General features: G+C 43.9%; 1 long non-coding RNA gene across 1 annotated transcript; it reads right to left on the bottom strand.

The window, feature by feature from the left end:
• Positions 1–3,090: 3,090 nt before the first annotated feature.
• On the bottom strand, positions 3,091–18,405 carry LOC134737108 (uncharacterized). Its single transcript, XR_010121696.1, has 4 exons — positions 18,272–18,405; positions 15,193–15,258; positions 14,259–14,346; positions 3,091–3,113 (listed from the first exon to the last, which is right to left on the bottom strand). It is a non-coding gene; the product is annotated as an uncharacterized lncRNA (long non-coding RNA).
• Positions 18,406–18,711: the final 306 nt, after the last annotated feature.

The raw sequence follows: 18,711 nt of genomic DNA, 5'->3' as shown, positions 1-18,711 counted from the left end.
GGACCTCCTTGTCTCCCAGACCACTAATCTGATGAGCAGGCCATTGACCTCTGCCCATAAATCTCTATAGTCTCATCTCAAATCACACAAAGTAGGTGAGCACATGCATCACTTTCTGCTCCATCCATTGGGAAGATTTTCCATCTCCATCCACTGTGTTTCAAGATGACTCCTGAATGTAGCTGGAGTGCAGCTGCCATAACCTTTTGCGTTGCACCTGTCTAACAACCCAAGCCATTCATAAATCAAGCTAGGGCTTCTTTCTCCTCCTCCGGCCCATGGCACACATTTACCTATGTAACAAACCTGAACATCCTGCACAAGTACCCTTGAACTTAAAAGTTGGGGAATAAGAAGAACTCCCAACATGGCATAGGTACCAGTTGGGGGAGAAACACTTGTGCAACTGTGACAGGTGACCTGGGGTCTGGACTACCTGTTCATGCAGCTTGATTATAAATGTATCATTTCCATCTTACAATGTGGTGCTGCTGGGCTCACCCAGCTTATGACTTGATCCAACAAAACCAGCTCATAATAGGCAGTTTCAGATACATGATCACTTTGTACCCAATGGCCAAGTGATCTATCTCTGCTAGGGCCCAGGAACACACTATGGGTTGTTTCTCTAGTGGCAGATACTTGTCTGCTGTGGATGGCATGGCCTTGCTCTGGAATCCCGGGACTTCAACATGAGTCTTTCACTGGGGCTTACAGCAATGTTTCTTTTGTCTTAGAGGGGATATTCTGTTAAGCCCCTGAACACTGGACCGCTACAAACTTCACTAAAGTGGCAGGTCCCTGAATCTTCGCAGCATCCATCTCACACGCTGAGGGTACACTTGTCTCACCTAGGCTTCCAGTGTTTAGCCACCTCTTGCTCATCCTGTTGGATCAGCATGACACCATCCATCAGCGTAATGCATTGGTGTGATGTTTTGTGGGCTGTCCGGTTAGTTCAGGTCTTTAGGACTGTATCATGACAGAGGGCAGAGAGTTAAGAGAGCACAGAGGCAAAATTATACATAAGTAATGCCAGTTTCATGATAAAGTGAATTGTTTCTGATCCTCTTTTCTAATCAGAATAGAAAATAACACATTTACTGAATCAATGGCCACATATCTTATATGTACTTTAGAGCTTATTAATCCCCTCTAGCAGAAATCCCACCTCCAGCACAGCAGCTATGATAAGGGCTATGACTTGGTTGAGCTTGCAGTCGTCTGCAGTCATTCTCCAGGATCCATCTGTTCCCTGCAGGGTCCTGACTGGCAAATTAAATAAAGATATGAGAGGGACCATCAGCAATGCATCCCTTAGGTTTTTAATGGTGATGCTAATTGTCTCCATCCTTCTAGGACATAGTATTTTTTATTCACTGTCTTAGCCAGGAAGGAGCAGGTAGCTTCAGAGGATTCCACTTGACCGTCTCTACTACCATCATTCTTACCTTACAGGTCAAGGAGCCAATGTGGATGCCATACCAACTGCTAAGCTTATCAATCCCAATTTTACACTCAGGGACTGGGGAAATGATCATATCGTGGTTTAACAGATCCAGGAGACCATCCATGAACTAGATTTTAGCCATGAGTCCATTCATATCCTAATATTTGTAAGCCCCCTCTTTAACAAGGGGACCGTGCTCATCCTTTGGGTCTCTGGGCATCAACGTCACTTCAGATCTATCTAGAAGTGTTTTAAATATGTGGGTATCCCCTTTTCTTAGTGTACAATAACCTAAGTAAATATTCTATTATATATCTTCCATAGCCTTTCCAGATCCTTTCTTTTAAGGACTAATTCACCCCTTCAGTCAACTGGTTCTGGATCTGAAAACTGACAGTGGTTCAGGAACTGAGTGAGAGTCCAGATTTATTTATTTATTTATTGAGATACAGTGTTGCTCTGTCGCCCGGGCCGGAGTGCAGTCGCAGGATCTTGGCTCACTGCAACCTCCGCCTCCTGGGTTCGAGTGATTCTCCTGCCTCAGCCTCCCGAGTAGCTGGGATTACGGGTGCATGCCACCACGCCCGGCTAATTTTTTATATTTTTGGTAGAGATAGGATTTAGCCATGTTGGCCAGGCCAGTCTTGAACTCCTGACCTCAGGTGATCCGCCCACCTCGGTCTCCCAAAGTGCTGGGATTGCAGGCGTGAGCCACTGCGCCCGGCCCCATGACTTCATATTGGGGTAATTTCCCTCAGTCTCCTGCTCCTTCACTCTTGCTTTTTTCGGGGATTGGGGGAGTTACAGAGGTTAAGCATCACCTTGTAGGCTGCCCATCTATCTTGCTCCTAGGAGTGCCATGCTCTATCAGTCACTGCCACAACTCCATGAAGCTCTCTTAGCTGCCCCTTCAAACTTGCCAGTCATTATGGTAAAAGCTACCAGAGCTGGCTTCTGATGCTTAATATACCTGGCCTCTGTTACTTGAGAATGAGGAGACATCCTTGTGGATACTAACCAGCCCAGCCCTGTGACCACCTCTCTGGCCTGGAGAGGAGAACTACCACTGGACTTCTTCATGGTGATGGTACCCCCGATAGCCTCGGCTGATGGTGTGTGCTCTGAGGCCTCTCATAGAACATGATCCTCTGGCCTCACATAATGTATCCATTCCAGCTTTCTCACTTCCTTCAACTTCTTTATTTCTTTCTCTACTATCTTTCAGGGGTAAATCAGGCATTTCTATGTTGTTCAGCATGGACCATTGCTTTCTCTGGGCTTCTAGGAGCTATTGAATTTGTTGTTGATTGCTGTGCTAAGTTATTGTTTTCCATAACTTAGTGGCTTAAAACAACAAACATACATTATCTCAGAGTTTCTGTGGGTCAGATTGGGAGTGGTTTAGCTGGATGGTTCTGGCTCAGGGACTCATGAGGTTGTAGTCAAGGTGTCAGTCAAGATATCATCTGAAGCTTTGATTGGGGCTGTAGGGTCTATTTCCAATAAGGCATGCTCACGTGGCTGGCAGTTGGTGCTGGCTGTCAGCTGGGATGCCTCAGTTCTCCATGTGGCCTCCCAACCTCCAGGACCTCTCTTCTCCATGTGGCTTCTCCAGAAAGGTAGCCTGGACTTCTTTACTTGGTGGCTGGGCTGAATAAAGAGGCTAAAGGGAAAGGGAGCATACACCTAAAATTTCAACAATGTAATCATGGAAATGACATCCTATCATTTCTGCTGTATTCTAGTTATTAGAAATGAATCCACAAATTCAGCCTACATTCAGTGGGAAGGGATTAAACAAGGGCATGAATATTAGGAAGCGAGGTCATTGGGACCATTATGTTTGAGGCTGCCTACCATAGCTACCTAGCAGCAAGTTTGCCCCTAACTCTGGGGATCTTTAACCAGGTGTTAAATCCCATGGCCCAAGAAAGTGCCCCCAAGTCCATGAATTCTTGCTTATTCAGTCCTATGTTATTACTCCTTGATCAAGAACTCTCAAATCTAATGCTTGAGATCCTTCCTTTTCTCCTCTTGATTCATGCTAGCTCATTCTTATTAATCATTGTATAGTCTCTTTTCTCCCTTATCAGGCTCAGCACATCCTGAAATGTAATCCTAGGTATTGGAAAGTGAAGGCAGTTCCTGAGGGACCAGAGAACCTGTGCTTTGTAGGGGAGAGGTCTCTTTAGCATCAGTCAGCATGGGGAAGTACTAACTTGGGTTACCTCTGCAATCTCTAAGGTGCAGAACCACCTCATGGGGGTGCGGATGAGGAGGTTCATCCCCTTGGATATTACTAATAAGAAGCCCAGAGCATCCACCTAGATGTCCCCATATGGCAGGGGCCAGGTTTTCCAATTAGGATCTTGACTTGAGTAAAACAGACTAGTCTAGTGAGCATTTGAATGTCTTTGGAACTCTACACCTCTAACAATCAAGTCCTGCAGCTGTTTCTCAGCTCTGTTAGCCTTTCCACTACAGGAAGTAAAGGCCTCTTGGCAAACTTCCAAATAAGCCCTCTGGTTTTCACACTTAGCCTTTAACTGTTTGTATAACTGTTTGTTAAAGAGCCTCAGTTTCAGCCGGTGGAGGTGGCTCACACCTGTAATCCCAGCACTTTGGGAGGCCGAGGCAGGCAGATCATGAGGTCAGGAGATCGAGACCATGCTGGCCAACATGGTGAAACCCCATCTCTACTAAAAATACAAAAATTAGCTGGGCATGTTGGTGCATGCCTGTAGTCCCAGCTACTCAGGAGGCTGAGGCACGAGAATTGCTTGAACCCGGGAGGCGGAGCTTGCAGTGAGCAGAGATCGCGCCACTGCACTCCAGCCTGGCAACAGAGTAAGACTCCATCTCAAAAAACAAAACAGAACAAAACAAAAACAAAAACCTCCCTCTGGTGGGCTTCAAGAAAATTTAGCCAAAAAAATAGCTAACTCTTCTGTCCCTGTAGACACTGCCTCCCTGAATATCTTTCAAGTGCCTGATCTGTCCCACCTGCAAGGCTGTTCCCTTCCACCAGTATGCGTCCCCAGGCCACCACCAGCACAGCTTCAGCAATTAGGCTGCCACCTTGTGCCACTTGTGTCCCACAGTCTACTTAGGATGGTGTCCTCTTTGCCTCCCTGGTAGTGAGTGAGGCAGTTCCCAAGCCCTATCATTCTGTCTGTTTTCTCCAACCATTCCTGTGCTAGTTGGGGTCCTCTAAGAAACAGATGCCAAGGGTGATGATGCGCAAGAGATTTATCTGCAGAAAGGAGAAGGAGCAAGATTAGACAGGGAGAGCCTTCAGACTGCTCTGCAGAACTGGTATCTGGTTAAGGAGGCTGAGAAGAGGATTCATTAGGAAGAATTTCAGACTCTGGTGCAGTTCTAAGAAAGTTTCAGCCAAGCTAATGGAGAGTGCTCAAGCCATGGTTAGAGGGGCCTGCACTAGAACCCCACCGTGTTTAGTCATTGGCTGGGAGCAGCTCTAGGAAGCAGAGCCTGGGCATAAACAACGTGGCAGGTCCAGAGTGGCTATCAAGTCAGCTACACACCCCACCCCTCCCCAGCTCCTTAGGGGAGGATATCTGAACAGACATTTCTTGGTCTTCCAGCGTGAAAGTGCCCAATTGCTGAGAATGCCAACTTCCCTGCTCACTGAGCCTGGTGAGAATGTGCAAATATCCTGAGTCACCAATCGTCTGAGTCTGAGGCCCCCTCTGTCCTGGAAGTGCAGCCAAATACCCCTTCTGGGCCTCCCTTTACATGCCCCACACTGGCCCTGGGCACGGGCCTGGTCTCAGGAATGAAAACTGATAGGGCATGGAATTGTGGCAAGGCAGGCAGAGAGAGGGTGGGGCATATAGCACACTTGTAGTGAGGCTCATCTAAGATTTGCTGGTCAGACTTGAAAAATCTGAGACACTGAAAGTCCCAACAGCCAAATGGGTTCCTCAGGGTTAAGTCCCAAGCAAGAGACTTACATTGTAATTTGAAGGGATCACAGCTGTGTTCCTGCCCTGTCTTTGTAGCCTCAACTTCCACCCTCGGAGTCATTCCTTTATCTAGAACACAATCTTCTCTAGACTCCTATTTTTAAATGATGTTCCTCAACCCCCTCCCAATCCTGCCCTCACTTCTCAAGAATGAGATGATGAAATCGCAAATCCTCCCATATGAACTCATTTTCCTGGTCCTTTCCTCAATCCCAGGAATAACCTTGGGTAGGAGGAATGCACCAGGGGGTGCTTACAAGGGGAAGAGCAGATGGGAAGGCAAGCGATCTACTGCAAAATAGGCTGCTCTTCCCCACCAGGAGGGAGCAGTTGATTACACATTTTTTTCTGCGTAATATTTGGCCATGTTACCTGTTAGTACTCTAGGAAGAGATCTTTGTGTCTTTGAGGTAGGAAAACAACACTTAATGTCATGCAATGGGTAGACAAAGAAATGGATAAAATCAGGCAATGTCTGTGTCCCCTTGCTGCCTCCAGCAGGTGCTGGGGAGAGGGGAGAACATAAGAGTCGGCTTAGCCTACCTGCATGCTTTTGTCTTGAACCTCTTGAGGGTGAAAATGATCCCAGTTCCAAACTGGAGGGGAGCAATACACCCTTCTCTCATCCTGCAGCTTTGTGGGACAGAACATTGTGCTCAACCTGGAGAGTGGATGGCTGTGATTGTTCTCTTTGCAGGCAGGCAGCCCTTGCTTGTTTCCAGCTACAGGACAAAGCTGATGCAGAAAGAGCTAGTCTGGGGATTGGCTTTTGACCAGGAGTTCTTCACAAACGTTACAGGCAGAGTGGGGAAGAGTAGAGGTACGGGTCTCAAGGGGATTGGCCTCCAAGGCCTCCAAAGTGGAGCCCCCCACTACTGCCTCTCACCCTGTGTGGACCTGGAGATCTAGTAATCAAGCATCTCTGGGCCTCAGCTGCCAACTCTGATAGATGATAGATAGATAGATGATAGATAGATAGAGAGATAGAGAGATAGATGAGAGATAGCACCTCTCTCATAGCATTGTTTTAAGATTTAATGGGGTAAGTTGTGGAGTGCCCAGTCCAGGCCTGGCATTCTAAGTTCTTATCAATGAAACCTGCTATAAGTGTAGTATTCTTGGGCTGGGTATTGAGCAGCAGATGTGTACTCTTTCCCAAGTTCAAAGGTGTCTGAAATGTCCCATGACTTCATTACTTTTAAAAAAGGATATGAAGTCCAGCTCCCAGCCCCTGTTCTATCAGGCTTCAGGAAACTCCATCTCAGTTATTATTCCAAACCCTCTACCCTCCAGGTTTCCCAGGCTGCCCAGACACTGGGGGCTCCACTATAGTTGACTCAGGGGACTAGTGCATGGGCCTTGTCCAGGCTCACCTTGTCAGGTGAGCACCTGAAACCTGACTTAGCTCCTCATAAGTGGGAGCTTGGGTAGACCAAGAAATGGATAAAGTCCTGCACCTCTCAGGGTGCAGGACTTTCATACCTGGCTCCCATGCCTGGTGTCTGCCTTCCTTAGCCCACCTTGAATCTCTCTGTTCCTCCTCCATTTGCAACTCCCCAGATCCCACATGACCTCAGGGATCTATAAGGAGGTATCTGTAGGACCCATCGTTCACCAACCTGCAGATCTCCCACTGCTTGAAGAAATCCTGTTCCTCCTCTTCTCAACTAACCACAATAAGGCCCCGCATGCTTCAATCCCCAAGCATCTGCTCCTTAGCTTGTTAAGATCTTCACGAAAGAGAGAACGACAAGCTGGCTTCAGACAACTTCTGCTTTTAGCTCTGAATCACAAACTCCCCCAAGGCAGGAAGGTGCTGGGGTAGGAGTAGTAAGAGAGTGAAATATACATTTATTTATTTACTTATTTATTCAAACATCTCTTCTACGTGGCAGGTACCATTCTAGTTCCTGAGGTTCATTAGTGAATAAGTTCCCTCTCTCTAGAGGCTTAGTTCCTAGCATGGGGAGTCAGGTGATAAGTGTATAAACATACAAGGCAATTTTGCCTAAAGTGCTATGAAGAGAAGTTTTAAAAAGTAATCCAGGAGAGAATGGGGTGGGAGAATTAACATTTGGTTGGGTGGTTGAGGGTGGTCTCTTTAAGGAGATGATGTCTGACTGGAGACTTCGCTGCTAGGAAACCAGCCATGCAGATATCCGGACAGGAACATCCAGGCGGAGGGATCAGCCCCCACAATGGGAATGAGCTTTGCCTGTCCTGGAGTCATGAGCAAGGTAGTGGAGCAAGATGAGGCCAGAGAAGTCGCTGGAGGCCAGACCATGACCTTTAAGTTGTTAGGATTTTATTTTAAATCCACTAGGAAGCCCACAGGATTTGAAGCAGAGTGGTAACATAATTTGATACTTTCTTTTTTCTTTTTTTTTTTGAGACTTCCTCACTCTGTCACCCAGGCTGGAGTGCAGTGGTGTGATCTTGGCTCACTGCAGCCTTGACCTCCCAGGCTCAAGCCATTCTCCCACCTCAGCCTCCTGAGTAGCTGGGACTAGAAGCATGCGCTACCACGCCGTGCAAATGTTTGTAGTTTTTGTAGAGATGGGGTTTAGCCGTGTTGCCCAGGTTGGTCTTGAAATCCTGGGCCCAAGCTATCCTCCTGCCTTGGCCTCCTATAGTGCTAGGATTAGAGGCATGAACCACTGTGCCCCAACCAATATGTTTTTTTTTTAATATCAATAGGTTTTTGGGGAACGGTGATGTTTGTTTATATAAGTCAGTTCTTTAGTGGTGATTTGTGAGATTTTGATGCACCCATCACCCTAGCAGTATACACTGAACCCAGTTTGTAGTCTTTTATCCCTCACCCCTCTCCCACCCTTTCCCCTGAGTCCCCGAAGTCCACTGTATCATTCTTATGCCTTTGCATCCTTATAGCTTAGCTCCCACTTACGAGCAAGAACATATGACATTTGGTTTCCCATTCCTGAGTTACTTCACTTAGAATAATGGTCTCCAATTCCATCCAGGTTGCTGTGAATGTCATTATTTTGTTCCTTTTTATAGCTGAGTAGTATTTGATGGTGTATACATACCACAATTTCTTTATCCACTCGATTGATGGGCATTTGGGCTGGTTCCATATTTTTGCAATTGCAAATTGTGCTGCCATAAACATGTGTGTGCAAGTATCTTTTCTGTGTAATGACTACTTTTCCTCTGGGTAGATACCCAGTAGTGGGATTTGCTGGATTAAATGGTAGCTCTACTTTGAGTTCTTTAAGGAATCTCCACACTGTTTTCCATAGTGGTTGTACTAATTTACATTCCCACCAGCAGTGTAAAAGTGTTACCTGTTCACTGCATCCATGCCAACATCTATTATTTTTTGAGTTTTTGATTTTGGTGATTCTTGCAGAGATAAGGTGCTGATATGTATTTTTTTTAAAAGGTAACTTTGGCTGGTAGGCAGAGAATGGTTTGTGCAGGGGCAAAAGTGGAAGCAGGAGACCTTTGAGAAGCCTCACCATAGCACAGGGGAGACCATGGCGCCTGTACTACGGTGGGAACAATGCCATTATCCCACCACAGTATACCACCATGGATGTTATTATTTTAATAGTCACACTACTAGATTACCGGCAAAAGCAGTATGGCCTCCTTTATCACGTCTAGTGGGCATTTTAATTACATTCTTTCTTATTTCTCTTTTTATTTAGGAATGAACATATGCAGTTTCCTACTAAGTTATTTTAAATCTTATGCTCTGTCACCATAAAATTAAATTATATTTCTGAGAAGTATATTCTTATGATGAGTTCTTTATCTTTGACGTTTTCCATTCCCATTTGGTGTTTCAGAACCTCGTGGTTAGCCAGCTAGTTCTTCTCCTTATGATGGTTAATTTTACGGGTCAACTTGACTAGGCTAAGGGATGCCCAAATCGCTGGTAAAACATTATTTCTGTGTGTCTGTGAAGGTGTTTCTGGAAGAGGCAAGCATTTGAATCAGTAGACTGAGTAAAACAAACTGCCCTCCCCAGTGTGGGCAGGAACCATCCAGTCTGTTGAGGGTGCGGATAGAACAAAAAATCAGAGGAAGGGCTAATTTTCTCTCTCTCTTCTTGAACTGGGATATCCATCAGCTCCTGTCCTCAGACATCAGAGCTCCTGGTTCTTAAGCCTTCAAAATCTAGGACTTATACCAGCAGCACCTACACCTCCCTACCTCCCTTCCTATGCCCTAACCCCGACGTAGACCTTTGGCCTTGGACAGGGAGTTACACTATGAGTTCCCGTGTTTCTCAGGCCTGCGGACCAGACTGAATTACACCACCAGCTTTCCTGGTCCTGCAGTTTACAGACTGCTTATCATAGAAACTCTCACCCTCCATGGTCCCCATCATGAGCCAATTCCCAACGTAAATCTCCTTTATATCTCTATGAATCCTTTTTGTTCTGTTTCTCTGGAGAACCCTGACTAATACGCCCTTCCTCTTTCTTCTCTTATCTTCTAGTGAGGATTGGATTTCGTCGACTTCTGTCTTCATTTTTGAGCAAATTCCTCTTCATAACCTTTGCTGTTCTTCACAAAGAAGGCCATCAAAGGCTAAATAAAGATTTCTATCATAAAAATCGGTCATATTTAGTCATAATCATGTATATCTTAAGCACTTACCATGTGTTAGGCACTAAGCTAAAAGTTTGTCTCATTTAATTCTCAAAATGAAATGGATATTTCTATTGTCCCATTTTACAGAAGAAGAAAAGCTCTGAGAAACTAAGCACATTTCCTAAGATCTTATGCTAGAGTGAGTGGCAGAGCCAGCTTTCAGGGCCAAGTGTCTGATTCCGAGGTACACTCTTGATTAGCCACCTCATCTATCATTGGCCCCGTGGATGGTTTTTCCAGGCTCAACTAACCCAGTTTAAAAACAAGAGGACATGGAGCTATGTGAGCATAGACCATAGTTGCATTCTTTGCACCTATGGGAAGTAAACAACATGCCAATCCAAGTTCTAATGCAAATAAGAGCCTATTTGTTTTCTGAGTCGATCCTTCAGGCATTATCTGTAACAGGTCTGTGGCTCCTCTGGTAAGACTGGGCCTTGATTGAATGTGATGTTGCCGTCAGTCTAGATTTGTGCTTACATATGTGACTGGTCCCCAGATGCCATACAACACTTAAATGCAGCCCAGTAATGGTTCCTGACCACCGCACCTCCACTCCAAGAACACATAGCTGATGCAGCTGCTGAGCTATTTCCTAGCCTAATTACTTTCTTTATTTTCATGCCTGGCCATTGTTAATGACATTTGGCCATCACGCACACAGTAAATAGAATTAGGATGTATTGGAAAAATATGACTTCTGCATAGAAAGTTGAGAATCCAGAAATTGCCATCTGGATTTTATGTCTTCTCACACAATAAGACAGCCTCTCAAGGTAGCACATTTTGGGAGTAGCTTGGCAACATTCAGCAGCAGCTTGATTCCTCTTTCTTTATCCTGCCTGCTCCCAGATGCTGAGTCCTGCTCTGTAGCTTGAGTGGAGCAGGAGATGGGTCCATGGAGGAAAAACCTCAGGCTGTGTCTTCCTTGTTCTCTGGCTCTGACCACTGCCAGTCTGGCACAGTTCTGTCTATGCTAATGCTGCCATGCTGCTGCTTTTCCCTCTGAAGTTTTAATGAAATTGTCCTAGTAAGTCTGACCTTCATATTCTGCATAGAGCACCCTTTATTATTTCATGTATTTTTGAAGGCTAGCAGAGCTTCCTAAGGAAGGCAGGTCAGGAGATGGTAAACCAAAGCTCTCACTAAATGCTAGCCATTACTACTACTGCTACTGGTAAAAACCTCAATGTGGGGTTCGTCCTTTCTCTGCCTCTTACATCCTTCTTGATGCCTAGAAGAGTGCTGGGTACGCAATAGATATTCCTTCATAGATACTTGGTGGCCTGGCTTTATGCTTCCATTTCACTACCTATAAAATATCCATCAGTGTTTGCCAAGCTCCCGTCATTTCCCCATTACCTTTGCATATTGATTACTATCCGTACAATTACTTTTTCAGTATACTTTTTATTTTATTTTATTTTATTAGACAGAGTCTCACCTTTTCACCCAGGCTGGAGTGCAGTGGCACCATCTCAGTTCACCGCAACCTCCACCTCCCAGGTTTAAGTGATTCTCCTGCTTCTGCCTCCCGAGTAGCTAGGATTACAGGCATACGCCACCACGCCCAGCTAATTTTTGTATTTTTAGTAGAGTCGGGGTTTCACTATATTGGCCAGGCTGCTCTTGAACTCCTGATCTCAAGTGGTGTGCCCATCTTGGCTGGGAATCCCAAAGTGCTGGGATTACAGGTGTGAGCTGCCGTACCCAGTCTTTCTTCAATATACTTTAAATCAATTGATGCTCTTTTAAAAAATTGATTCCTTTTGCAATCTATATATTTCATCATTACCACAGACTGGAACCCAGAACCTTGTGCATTAGGTGGAAGGGAATGTTGAAACTTAATTTTTAACTATTAAAAAAAAATGTGTCCTTGTATTATCTGAAAACGTCTATGTCCCCTGTGAAATAGGACATTGAAGTCTGAGCTTTGCTTGAAGGGGGCGGTGGTCAGGGCTGTCAGCGCGCATCAGGCCTTACTGCTTCATTGTGCTCTGGACATGTCTAATTGCCAGTATCTGCATCTCTGTGCATGAGGGATTTTCTGGGAACCATAGAAGGCCCCTCTGCCCTGGACTGTAGGCTGCCAGGGAATTAACACCCTAAGAGTAGCTGAAGGCTGATGGAAATTTGTGGATAAGTACCCCAGCTCCCTATGCCTCTTGTGGGATACTATTCCTTAGAGTGTCCCTGTGGGGTTAGACTCTCGTCACTTACTGTAGTAGCTGGCTGAATAACACATCCTTTTTTGGCTGTCTTCCTTTCCTCTATCACCTCCCCAACCCATAAGCAGTGTCCCTACACTTCCCAAATGAAAGGCTTGTACTTGAATCATTGTGTCCAGATCTGCTTCTGGGAGGGTCCAAACCAAGTCAGGGGCTGCTTGCAAATCAGGGGTCAGTGGTCATTTTTATACTCACCAGCTAAGGTTTGCATGATGTGTGCTTTGTACAACTGTGTGTTGACTATGCCAGTTTATCAAATGATAAGTGGGAACAGGTGCAACCACACTTTGACAAATATTTCATCCAGGTGACATTTTCCCCACAAAAGAAATTATTTGAAAATATTTTTCCAGAAAAAATTTTTTAAAGCAAAATCTAAATAGTTTCCAATAGTAATGGCTCTTTCCAACACACACAAGTAAATATAAGCTATTTTTTATTTGGATAATGTTTTGTTTGGATAGTGTCCTCCAGTGAAAGAAAGTCAATATGCTTCAGGCCTGGGAGATATTAAGCCAAAAGCTTGGTTATAAATGCAAATAAAGCTAGGTGCAGTGGCTCATGCCTATAATCTCAACACGTTGGGAGGCCAAGGTAGGCAGATCACCTGAGCCCAGGCATTCAAGACCAGCTTGGGCAATATGGCAAAACCCCATCTCTACAAAATAATAATAATAATAATAATAATAATACTTAATAATAATAATTTAAAAAATTAGCTGAGCATGGTGGCACATGCTTGTAATCCAAGCCACTTAGGAAGCTGAGGTGGGAGGATTCCTTGAGTCCAGGAGTTTGAGGCTACAGTGAGCTGTGATTGCACCACTACACTCCAGCCTGCATCACAGAGTGAGACTCTGTGTTTAAAAAAAAAAGAAGAAAAGAAAGAGAGGAGAATGGGTCCTGGATAGGCAGCTAACAACTCTGTCACAGAATAAGGGTCAAGGAACATTCTTTTGAGGAAGTGACATCTAAGCTAAGACTTTAAAATAAAGAAGAGTTACCTATGCTAACAGTGGGAGAGGCATTCCAGGAAGAGGGAAGAGCAATACATGAAGGAGGGAAAGGAGGGGAGGAGAAGAGAGTGCAGCTTCCCAGTTGTGCATCCCATACTAAGCAGCATGAGATGGTTCTGGCCCCTTCCTGGCTTCCCATAGAGAGGCACAAGGACTGCTGTCAAATAATAAAAGAATGCCAAGCAGGAATATTAAGTGACTGTTCTCAGAAAGAGAAGATTATGTATCACCGTTTCTCCATGACTCATCCCTTCCCACATATCTTCAATTTTGAGCATTTAGTCCTTTTTCCACTGAAAGTATGAAATGGTGGTCCCTCTTCCTGCCAAACTCCTCATCAGCTTTGTTTTGGACATTGGCAAAAAGAAATCCTGTTTCCTGTCTTTTGTTTCCTGGCTGCAGCCTCTGGTTCCACCCCCTTCTTGGTCTCACAGTGTCTATTTCCGCCTCAGGCCCCAGAGTTTCTAACAAACCCGTAGATCAGTTTTCTCTTCCATAGTTACTAGTCACACAGAATTATTAAAGAGGAAAATAACTTTTTTTCATCCCAGGGGTTTTTTTTCTCCTTGGATCACTTTGTGTAGTTTTTTTCTTAGGTTAAGTTCCCAGGCTCTCCTCTGCAAAGGCAGGAAGAAATTAGCAGGTGTTGGGGGCCCGATTCTCCCCGGGAACATACTGGAGCCGTACTGGTGTCAGACCAGAAATGATGTAATCAAGTCACTGGCAACAGAATGAAGACAAGGAAAACTCCAGGGTTTATATCTTCGGTGTGGAGATTGAGATATAATACTATGACCAGGAGGGGGAGTAAAGTGGGCCTCCTTGCAAAGAACAGTTTTTGAGTTTGCATAATTTTTCCTGCTTCTAGGCTGGCTGACCTTAAGCAGATTACTTGACCACTTTAAGGTTTGGTTTTTTGATCTGTAAAAAAGGAAATGACGGTACCTACTGAAGATGTATCTATCCACTTGACTGGGCTAAGGCATGCCCAAATAGCTGGCAGAACGTTATTTCTGGGTGTGTCTGTTAGGATATTTCTGGAAGAGACCAGCATTTACATCAGTAGACTGAGGAAAGAAGATTCACCCTTATCAATGTGGGCAGGCATCGTCCAATCTGAATAGAACGACAGGGCAGAGGAAGGGTGAATTTGCTCTCTGCTGAAACTGGGACATCCATCTTCTCCTGCCCTTGGACATTAATGCTCTTGATTCTCAGGATTTTGGACTCTGAGACTGACACCAGCAAGCCTCTTCACCCTCCAGCTTCTCTGGCCTTGGGCCTCACACTCTGAGTTACACTACGAGCTCCTGCTCCCGTTTCTCAGGCCTTTAAACTCAGACTGAATTATAGCACCAGCTTTCCTGGTTCTCCAGCTTGCAGACATCATACTGTAGAACTTCTCATCCTCCGTAACTGCATGAGCCAATTCTATAATAAATCTCCTCATGTATCTCTATATATATCCTATTGGGTCTGTTTCTCTGGAGAACTCTAATAATATACTACCTAATCAAATTGTTGTGAGGATTAAATAAAATGATACATGTCATAGTGCCAAATAGCAAGCCCTCAACAAATGGTCATTATCTTTATTACTAGTGGGATTTAGATCATGTGTTTCTTACTAAAATAATAAATAATATTTATCGTTCATTTCAGCTATGAAAAGAAAATATTTGGAAGATCACTGATTCCTTCATGGAGAGGCTGGCTTGGGAATAGATGACGTGCCAAAGATTGGCATCAACATTGAGTGCTTCTTCTATGTGGACTTGAGATACAGATAAAAAAAAAACCTCCCTAGAGTGAGGGCTACTTGGGATACATGCTATATCCCAAGGAGTTCTCAGTTTGAGGTCAGCCCCAGCTCTACAACTCACCAGGAGAGTGCGCGAGGATGAGGGAGAGACAGCCTGCTCTGGTTCTCTTCAGGGTGACAATGACACCTGTTGACAGATGAGAATTCCAGCCAGGAATACAGATTTAGGAATCATGTTTCTCACTCTCATGATGACATAGAAGAGATGCCTCTGAATCTTTCTGCCAGTGTGTTAAAGCTATTCTGATATTGACTGTAGTTCTGAGCTTTGTCTCTGTCCCACTAAACCACTAACTTCTGGAAATTAATTGTAGACCAAGATGAGAGGACTCCATGTGTGGCTCCATGAGTATGTCTGTTATATATGCCAACTGCATTTATATCTATTCTATATCTGTTAGGAAAGGCTAGGCTATGCTGCAGAAACGAATAGCCCTAAAATCTCAGTGGCTTACAATGACATAAAGTTATTTTGCTCACGCTGCTTGTCTAGATCAATACCAGCTGTCCCTGGCAAAGAGAAAGGGGACACAGAAAGTTGTATTCTGATTCTTATAAACTACTGCCCATATTCCGATAGCTCAAACAGATCCTTAGCCACACCTAACATTAGGAAAGAGTTCTCTCGTCAGTGTTAGAATTTTTCTAATTCAAATGGATCTACCTGTAGTCAGTGCGATGTAACTGACATCTTGAATCTTTGAAATTATCTGGCTTGAAACCATGGAGTACTGACCAGTGAACTAGTGAAAACAAGACAGGATGGGGATTTTAAAATGTCTGCTAAGAATCTCTTTTAAGAAAGGAATGATGCCGGGCGCGGTGGCTCAAGCCTGTAATCCTAGCACTTTGGGAGGCCGAGGTGGGCGGATCACAAGGTCAGGAGTTCGAGACCATCCTGGCCAACATCGTGAAACCCTGTCTCTACTAAAAATACAAAAAAATTAGCAGGGCGTGGTGGCGGGCGCCTGCAGTCCCAGCTACTCGGGAGGCTGAGGCAGGAGAATGGCGTGAACCCGGGAGGCAGAGCTTGCAGTGAGCCGAGATGGTGCCACTGCACTCCAGCCTGGGGGACAGAGCCAGACTCTGTCTCAAAAGAAAAAAAAAAAAGAAAGGAATGATGTTTCATCTGCTCACTATGTTCAAAATCAAACCTGTTTCATGCTTTATATTTAAGTCTTAAAATAGATACAGAAAGTTTGGACAATAGAACAGTCAAGATGCAATAGCAATGCTGATTTTTAAAGTAAATGGTTAAAATAATCTTCATAAGAATAATAGAATTATAGTGTTTTGAATTTTTCCAAGGCAGAGATCAGGACAGATGTTTCATTCGTATGTCTGTATCACTTCATTGCCTTAGTTCAGATTAATTTTGCTTACAATTTGGAAGTTGATAAAGTAATCCACTCAGTTGAAGGATGACTTCAGATCATACCTGCCAGTTAAAACACCAGGAACACACTGGACTTTTCAACTGTTTTGAATGAAATGTGCAAGTGATGCCAGCAGAAATATCACTATAAGTCACTATTTACTGACTGCCTCGCATGTGCCTGGCACTGGTTTAAGCACATTAACCACATTATCATTTACCATCTTCCCAGCAAGAGACAAGGCTGCTAAGGCTTTGAGAGCTACCATGTTCTGCTCAAGGTCACATGGCTGACACATGTCAAAGCCAAAGCCTAATCTCAGGTTTATCTGAATCCAAAGGTCAAATTCTGAACTAAATATCAGTGAATGAATGAGACTGACTCCACTGAGGGAACCTCACAGATCTGGAGGAAGATTTTGACTGTATATGTGCTTATTTGACTGTTTTCCATTCGAGGAACTGAGACACGAAAAGAGTTCAACCAAGGATATGTTGTGAGTCTTATGTCAACCAAAAATTATCTCTAGTTATTATCTCTGAAAATGATAAAATAATATTATGTTCCCAGTCCTTGATGGAGGGCTTGATACCTGGATTTGAGCTCTCTGAGAGCTTACTGGCCCTGGGAAAAGTATGACTGGTACTTGAGCCTTTTAGCTTATACTTCCCAATCAGATTTTTGAAAGTTCTGTTCCTCATAAACTCAAGCCAAAGCATGACTATGCATAGAAGATGCAACAGCTCTTCAGGAAGGGAAATCGCTGCCCAGGATTCCAAGTTTGAAATCATCCAATGCTATTTAAAGGCTTGGCCAAACTTCAAAGTTGGTTGAATTCGCTACGGGTAACCTGGACTTTGTATTTCCCAGAAAGGGATTTCTTGACATTTTCTCCTAACCTTGTAATGGTCCCTTATTCTGAGGACCCTACAGGATATTCATTGATTCTATAAGCATTTTTTGAGAACCTCGTCTGTGCTAGGCATGTGCTGGTAATATTGTGGTGGACAAAACATAGTGTTTGCCCTTAAGGAGCTTATAGTCTAGTCAGGAATATAGAATGTGACATGGGCAATGAGTTCAGTTGTCATTTTTTTTTTGAGCTACAATGCCACATTTAATATTCTTTCCACTAATGCCTTGGACTAAGTAGGTACTTTCAATTTAAGGCAATGGGTCACAGTGTAAGGAAGACTTGGGGACAGATAGGGACACACAGGTAATAAGTGATTGGTCATGTTGCACATTAGCCCTATTACTTAACCTCACTGAGCTTCAAGTTTCCCCTCTGTAAAATGGGGATAATAATACTGGCTTTGAAGGGCACTGTAAGGATTAAATGAGGTAATACGTGTCAAACATCTATCATTGTGCCTGGTTCATAGGAAGTGCTCATAACGTTAACACAGCCAATAAAGATGAGAAATAGTGAGAATGTCAGTAACAATAAGAAAGAGTAAAAACTGTAACAATGAGATGGGGGTAGAAATAAAATAGAGGCTGATGAGAGAAAAGGGTTCAATCACTAAAGCTATTTTCTCTGCAATCGTCACCCCTTAAAATGTGTATTTGGATGCAATTTCCAGCATTTAAAAAAATACATAAAAAGTCAACTTTTTATTAAATTTGTATGTAAAGGGCAGATATAGCTGAATGGGAGCTAGTTTAAACTGAGCCCAAACTTTTTTCCTTTTTCTTTTTTCTCTTGTCCTTTCCTTCCCTGGGTCCAGAACAATAAGCTTTGTTTAGAGGAAGAGTATTTACCCAAGGCCTGTTTCCACTTAAGATACTTCAGCAGGACAGTGAATAACCTCTTATCCCATTGAGAAATTTTCACTATCTGGAATTACTGGAACAAAGATGTCATTATTAAAACAAACTTTTGACCTTCTATAGAATGGTCACTTTAGCTACAAGAGAATCATTCACAATGGCTTTATAAGAATGGAAGCTATGACATCATTATTATATACAACACTGTATCAAAGATCTTGATTGTGAGAATCAGTTAGAGTTCTTTGGTGGCAAGCAACAGAACTAACTCTGGCTCACTTAAGCAAAAGAAACAATTTATTCCAAGGCTATCAGGGTTGCTTACAGATTTGAGGGAAAGGCTGAAAAATCAGGTTTCTGAGAGCACAGGAACCAAGGCAACAGCTTAGGAAGCAGAAATTAACAGATTTTTGGGGTCACCCATACCAGAT

This window comes from Symphalangus syndactylus, chromosome 7, assembly GCF_028878055.3.
Source record: "Symphalangus syndactylus isolate Jambi chromosome 7, NHGRI_mSymSyn1-v2.1_pri, whole genome shotgun sequence".
NCBI lineage: Eukaryota > Metazoa > Chordata > Mammalia > Primates > Hylobatidae > Symphalangus > Symphalangus syndactylus.
This window is presented reverse-complemented; position numbering and strand designations above follow the sequence as displayed.